We start from the raw sequence: 7383 nt of genomic DNA, 5'->3' as shown, positions 1-7383 counted from the left end.
GTGGTCTTCTGTCCATACCTTCGTGAGGTATTACAGGTTTGACACCTTCGCCTCTCAGGATGCTTCCTTCGGGCGGCGGATTCTCCTTTCTGCACAGGAGCGTCCCCACCCTTAAAGGATACTGCTTTGGGACATCCCCAAGGTATCCTGTGGATACCCTATGGACCCTGAAGTAGAAAATATGAGATATGGTAAGAACTTACCCTTGTTATCTCTATTTCTACGAAGTCCATAGGGTTCCACAGGACTCCCGCCCTGTCGCACCTGTGCTGCAGATGGGCTTTGCTCTGGTCACCGGTTTTCCGTCTCCCTCTGGTGAGAATGTGATTCTTGTATGTGTCCAGATCTTTGTTCTCTCTCTTCCTTCTCCTCCTCCAGCCTATGGCTTGGTAACTAACTGAGGTGCCTTGGCCCGGGGGCGGGGTATAGGAGGGGGACCTAGTGCATCCTGGGAGGCTGAAAGCTTAACTCTTTGGTGCCCTGCGACTGACGTCACACCTATACCCCAAGGTATCCTGTGGAACCCTATGGACTTCGTAGAAATAGCGATAACAAGGGTAAGTTCTTACCATATCTCATATTATATATTATATATATATATATATAATATCCATGTGGTGGAACCGCTCATTGGCTAAGTCCACGTGGGTCCCAGCCAATGAGCAGCCGCTAATGGAAGCCGTCGCTGATTGGCTGTCGGCCGGGAGACTGAAATCATTAGCAACACTGTTACAGTATGGTGAGACATGCTGTTACAGTGTCTCCGCCCACAGAATTGGATATCTGCGGAGAATGTCGCTTGACATAAGGGTGAGTGATGGCTTTTTCTTTCAGATTTTTCCCTCAGATACTTTACGTTGACAAGTAGACGCGAACATCTGGCAGCAGGTAAGTCTGTGTGTATGTATGTGTGTAATAAAACTTTTATTTCACGGTGTGTGTAGTGTTTTTTTACTCATTTCTTTACAGGTGAACTACAGGTCCAAGCAGGCCCTTAATGCCCCGCATGCTTGTACTTGTGGTTCTCCAAGTACCAGCATGCGGGGGAGGCTTGCTGGCACTTGTAGTTCGACTGGAAAGACAATCTTGATTTATCTAATTTTACACAACACAGACACTATCAACCCGCCACCCACCGCCCAGGGGTGGCGTGGATAGCCCCGGGCTATCATCCTAGGCCAGGGGTGCCCTGGAGAGGGGTACCCCTTGATTGGAGGGGTACTCAACTCTCCAGAGATCCCTGGCCTGGGCTGACTAGCGGTCAGGACTTATGCTGCGGCTGGGGGGCCCGGTGAAAGGGCTCCCCTGGCTGTGGCATCAGCCCCCGCTAGAAAGGGTCCAGGGCTGGTTTGAAATATAGGGGTACCCCTACGCAAAATTTTTGCACTTATATTTTGAACCAGCCCTGTCCCACCTGCCTGGTGCTGGTACCTCATTTATGGGGGTACCCTATTCATTTTGTACCCCGTAATTTTAGGGACCAGGACAGGCTGCCTAGTCCGGGGCTGGTTAGTGGTTATTGGGGGGGTCCTCACGTAATTAAAAAAAAAAAATAATAAGAACATTTCTGCATCTTTCTCACCCGAGATTCTAATCTCGATTCTTGGATCATTTGCGGACTGTATTTCTGACATGTTAAAAAGTACCGATGTTTGCTGAAGGCGAGGTTTAAATCTCGGGCGAGAAAACAGGTGAGAGAACCAAACTCACTACAAAAACCCGCCAGAGTTTGCCTTAAGTAAATTTGCGAGATGGAAAACATGTCTAAAAACAGGTGAGATTGCAATCTCGACCAAACTCGTTTCTTAGTAAATAAACCCCCTAGACCACTAGCTTGTGGGGTAGGGTTGATTGTCGACATATCAACAGTGATAGAGATATCAGGTTGGTTTCTACTATTGGGTGGTAAAAATATTATTCATTCTGTTTGAGGTGGTGAGATGACATCCAAAAAAATGTAATCCAACCATTTATCAAAATTAATTTGGATTGAAAATTTTGAGTTATGGTAGACTTACCTAGATAACTCCTTTTCTTCTACGTCCATACGGTCCACAGGGATACTATGGGGGGAATATTATGGTTGAAGACCAGGCACCAAACAGTTAAAGCTTCAGCTTGTAGGCTAAATCGGGTCCTCCATATATATACCCTGCCCCTAGCCATAGGACTTCAGTTTAGTTAACAAGCCTCAAGGCAGGAGACGGAAAGAGGAGAAGGTAGAGCAATCATACACCAGAAACACTCTTACACAAAATGAGGGAATCTGTGCCCGAAAGAAAAAATTACCCATGCAGCCAGGTGCGTCAGGGTGGGTGACCTGTGGACCTCAAAGAAAATGAGTTCTCTAGGTAAGTATCATAACTCTAATTTTCTTCAGGGTCCATAGCGATCCACAGGGATACCATGGGCATGTCATAAAGCAGTTACCCTAGGGTGGGGGACCTCCTGAGCAGAAAGGAGAACTTGTCGCCCAAAGGAAGCATCCAGAGAGGCAAAAGTATCAAAGGCATAAAACCTAAGAAAAGTGTGGACAGAAGACCATGCGGCTGCCTAGCACAATCGTTCAACAGAGGCACCACGACTAAATGCCCACGATGGCCCAACAGACTGAGTAGAATGTGCTGTCACCGTGCTTGGGACAGGGCGATCAGCCTGTGTGTACAAGAGATAGTCATCCATAGCCATCTCTCCAGAGGCTGCTTATTAGCTGGACATCCTCGTTTGTGAAAACCATATAATACAAAAAAAGCATCTGATTTTCTAATAGTTTGTGCGCTCCACATAGATACGGAGAGCACGAACTACATCCAGGGAGGCTTCACCTACAGAAAGATTTGATGACTGAAAAGCTGGAACTACAATTTCTTCATTTACCTGAAAAACGAGACACTACCTTAGGAAGGTAACTCTCCCTTATATGAAGAACAGCTTTATCCTGGTGAAAAATAAAAAATGGAGAGTAACAAGAAAGCGCTGCCAAATCAGAGACTCTGCGAGCAGAAGAGATGGCGAGAAGAAAAGTGTCTTCGCTGTCAACCACTTCAAATCTACACTTGTAGCCCCTTAAGAACCAAAAGACAATCCCATGGTGCTACTGGTGAAACAAAAGGAGGCTGAACTCGCAGAATTCCTTGGAAAAAAATTCTAACATCTGGTAATGAGGCAATCTTCCTCTGGAACCAGACTGATAGTGTAGAAACCGGCATTCTCAAATGTAACCAGGCGGAGACCACGTCCTGGAAATCCTAAACACCTTAGGATCATACTTTCTATGGGAACACCATTGACCCAAAGAATTCCAAACTCTAATAGATGCAGACAGAGGCCCTAAGCATTGTTTGAATTACAGAATTGGAAAAACCTTTTGCTCTTAAGATGGAATATTCAAGAGCCACGCTGTCAAAGCCAGACGAGGAAAGTGGATACCGGCAGGGGCCCTGTGTAAGCAGATCCTGCCATAAAGGAAGAGGATACGGACTGTCTATTGCCAGATTCTATATGTCGGTGAACCAATGACGTCTGGGCCAAGCCGAAGCCACCAGTATTACTGTTCTGCCCCCCTGCTTGAATTTCCTGAGAACTCTTGGGAGGAGGGAGATCGGAGGAAAGAGATACGCCAGCTTGAAGTCCCATCTTACTGCCAGTGCGTCCACGAAGGTTGCTGATGGGCCTCTGAACCTGGACTTGAACCTAGGATCCTTGTGGTTGTGATGTGACGCCATGAGATCTATCTCTGGTAAACCCCATTTGTTTACCAGGAGCAAAAAACACTCCCGGATGGAGAGACCACTCTCCGGCGTGTATGTCCTGGCGACTTAGGAAGTCTGCTTCCCAATTGAGTACTCCCGGTATGAATATTGCTGATATGGCAGGAAGATGACGTTCTGCCCAAATCAGAACCCTTGTCACTTCTTTCATGGCTGCGTAACTTCTTGTGCCTCCCTGATGATTGAGGTAGGCCACTGTTGTTGCATTGTCGGACTGGATCTGGACCAGCTTGCCCTGGAACAGGTCCTGTGCCATGACAAGTGCTTTGTATTAGGGATGAGCGGGTTTGGATTTCTGAAATCCGAGCCCCCCCGATAAGAGTCAAATCCGAGTCAGGCTCGACTTTTCCCGCCTGACTCGGATCTAAAATCGAGGCAAAACGTCATCATCACGCCTTCTGGATCTCGTGGGTTTTGGATTCTATAAAAGGTCCCCGCGTCGGCGCCATTTCTGACTTCGGCTGTGGACAGTGAAGAGGGAGGGTGGGAGCTAGGGCTGGCTGAGCTGTGTTGTGCTGATGTCATAGGGGCTGGCTGGGCTGTGTTGTGCAGTCAGTTGTCCGTAGGGGCTGTGTCCACTCCAAAGTCTATAGGGGCTGGCTGGACTGTGTTGTGCAGTGTCCCATAAAGGCTGTAGTCCTAGAGGGGTGCTGTAGTGTTGTCCAGGGGGTGATCTGTGCATCAGGGGTGCTCCCCCAAAGTGCACTCTAAAAAAAAAAAATAATAATTTTTTTCCCCTGTGTTTGTGAACTGTGTGCGCAGTAGCCGCACGTGCATCAACAAAGTAACGCCAAGCGTGCGCCTGTGGTATATGTAAAGGACCGGCTGGCTTGACCGTTAAAGGGTGCTGTAACCCCCAAAGTGCACTCCAAACAAAATAAAAAAGTATTTTCTGTATTTGTGAATTGTGTGCACTGTGGCTCCACGTGCATCAACAAAGGAGCAGCGCCAAGCGTGCGCTTGTGTCATAAGGGCTGGCTGGCTTGTCCGTTAAAGGGTGCTGTAACCCCCAAAGTGCACTCTAAACAAAATAAAAAAAAAATTTTTGTGTTTGTGAACTGTGTGCGCAGTAGCCGCACGTGCATCAACAAAATAGCGCCAAGCGTGCGCCTGTGTCATAAGTAAAGGGCTGGCTGGCTCGTCTGTTAAAGGGTGGTGTAACCCCCAAAGTGCACTCCAAACAAAATAAAAAAATATTTTCTGTGTTTGTGAATTGTGTGCACTGTGGCTGCACGTGCATCAACAAAGGAGCAGCGCCAAGCGTGCGCCTGTGTCATAAGTAAAGGGCCAGCTGGCTTGAACGAGTTAAGGTGGCAAAAGCACAGCGAAGAACTGTGCGTTCTAAGAAGATATCACAAATCCCCAAGGAGAGTCCAAGTGTGGTGGCGGTTGCGATGCCTGACCTTCCCAGCACTGGACGGGAAGAGGTGGCTCTTTCCACCATTTGCACGCCCCCTGCAAGTGCTGAAAGGAGCACCCACAGTCCACTTGCTGATATGCAAATTGAAGATGTCACTGTTGAAGTACAACAGGATGAGGATGCTGGTGCTGAGAAGGAAGTTGGCGAGGAGGATTCTGATGGTTATGTGGTTTGTTTAAATCAGGCTCCGGTGCCGCCCACTTGTGTCGCTTAGCATAGTCATCCAGCTACCTCGGTGCAACCTTTGGACATAAAAACACTATTGTGAGGTGTTCAGAATAGACTGGAAATAAGTGGAAATTAAGGTTATTGAGGTTAATAATAGCCTAGGAGCAGAAAAACCCACAAATTCTGAGATTTTAGCTGTTTTTATGCTTTTTTTTTTCAAAAAAATACAGATCCAGAACCCAAAACACGGAAGGATGGTTTTGGCAAAACCAATCCAGATCCAAAACACGAAGAAAGATCCAGATCCAAAACACAAAACACGTGCACACCCCTACTTTGTATACTGCTCGCAGTTCCAGAATGTTTATTGGCAGATTACTTTCCCGATTTGTCCATCTTCCCTGAAAGGTGTGATGACCTGTCACTGCTCCCCATCCGTGAAGACTGGTGTCTGTGGTGAGCAGCACCCAATTTGGAATCCAGAATGGGCGTCGTTTGTTCATATGATCCTTTCTCAGCCACCACAGGAGGGAGTGATGAACATCTGGAACTTTATTCGATGATACTGGGCCTGATTCAGCAAGGAACGCATGGATGCAGACGCAATCGGCCGATGTTCGCAGTCTACACATGGTCTGGGTTGCAGTGTATGAACCACTCACTGCGAGTGCAGTGAATACTCAGACCCAGACAAGTGATTCACAGGAAGTGCCGTTTGTGGGTGGAGTAGTCGGCCCAACGCAGGCGAGCCAGTGTGTTCGCCCCCCTTTAGAGGGGCGTGCATAAATTAGCCACTGAGATGCCAGACGCATCCTGGCGTCCCTTTTAAGTGCAGGAAGTCTACTCCTGCTGGAGGGTCAGGTCTACCTTAGCGTGCGGATCCGATGTTACTCGATGTTCCCTATGTTTTCTCAGCCTTGCGCATCAGTGCGGAGGGTAAATTGAAGATGGTTTTGTAAAACAACTGGAGTCTGTGCCATTATCAGAAGGTCATACAGATATGGCAGAATTCTAACTCCATGACGTCTGAGAATGGCCATCATGACTGCCATTATTTTGCTAAATACCCAGGGAGCCGTAGATAGGCCAAAGTGTAGAGCCTGAAATTGGTAATGTTGCTGAAGGACAGCAAACCGTAAATAATGCTGGTGGGATGGTATAATAGAAACATGCAGATATGCATCCTGATTGTCCAGGGAAACCATGTAATCCCCTGGCTCCATTGCTAAAACAAGAGAGATTCAAAAGAAACTTGGGTACATGGATAAAACTGTTGAGGGTTTTTAGATTTAGTATAGAGCGATAAGCCCCATTCGGGTTTCTAAACCAGAAATAGATTGGAATAATAACCCCTTCCCTGTTGCGACACAGGAACCGGGACTATTACCCCTGCCTGCAGCAGGGAGTGAATGACTTCCTGCAGCGCCAAAGCCTTTAACGCATCTGCTGGTGGATCTGTGCAAAAATAACATCTAGGGAGGATGCCTCCTGAAAGTGACTGCATACTCCTGAGAGACCACTTCTCGAACCCAGGTATCTGTTGTTGTTTGATGCCAACAATCCGCAAACTAAAGTTGTCTGCCTCCCACCCTGGGAACCGCCAGGAGGAGGCATGCCCCATCAGGCAGAGGGTTTGTCGTCCGGCTTAGAAGTTGTAGGTCTTGCCGGGCCAGACCTCTTAGTTTGTCGCCTTGATATCTTGCGAAAACTATACCTCTTAGAGGAAGGCTGTTCCCTTGCTCATCCCTGAGAAAGGAAAGACCGAAAAGAAACCTGCCTAGACTTTATAGTCACCGTAGATGGCAGACCTGCTGACTTTGAAGCTGTCAGAGTATTATTTTATCCAACTCTGCTCCAAAAAGTACTTTTCCTTAGAAAGGTAAAACTTCCAGCACCTTCTTTGATCCTGTATCAGCTTTCCAGGATCTTAACCAAAGGGCCGAGCGTGCCACTGTTGAAGCTGCTGATGCTTTAGAAGCTAAAATTCTAGCATCTACAGCAGCTCCTCCCAGATAGGAAGCCACT

The sequence above is a fragment of the Taudactylus pleione genome, unplaced genomic scaffold, assembly GCF_031769625.1.
Source record: "Taudactylus pleione unplaced genomic scaffold, aTauple2 ptg000214l, whole genome shotgun sequence".
Taxonomy (NCBI): Eukaryota; Metazoa; Chordata; class Amphibia; order Anura; family Myobatrachidae; genus Taudactylus; species Taudactylus pleione.
Note: the sequence above shows the minus strand (reverse complement) of the source record.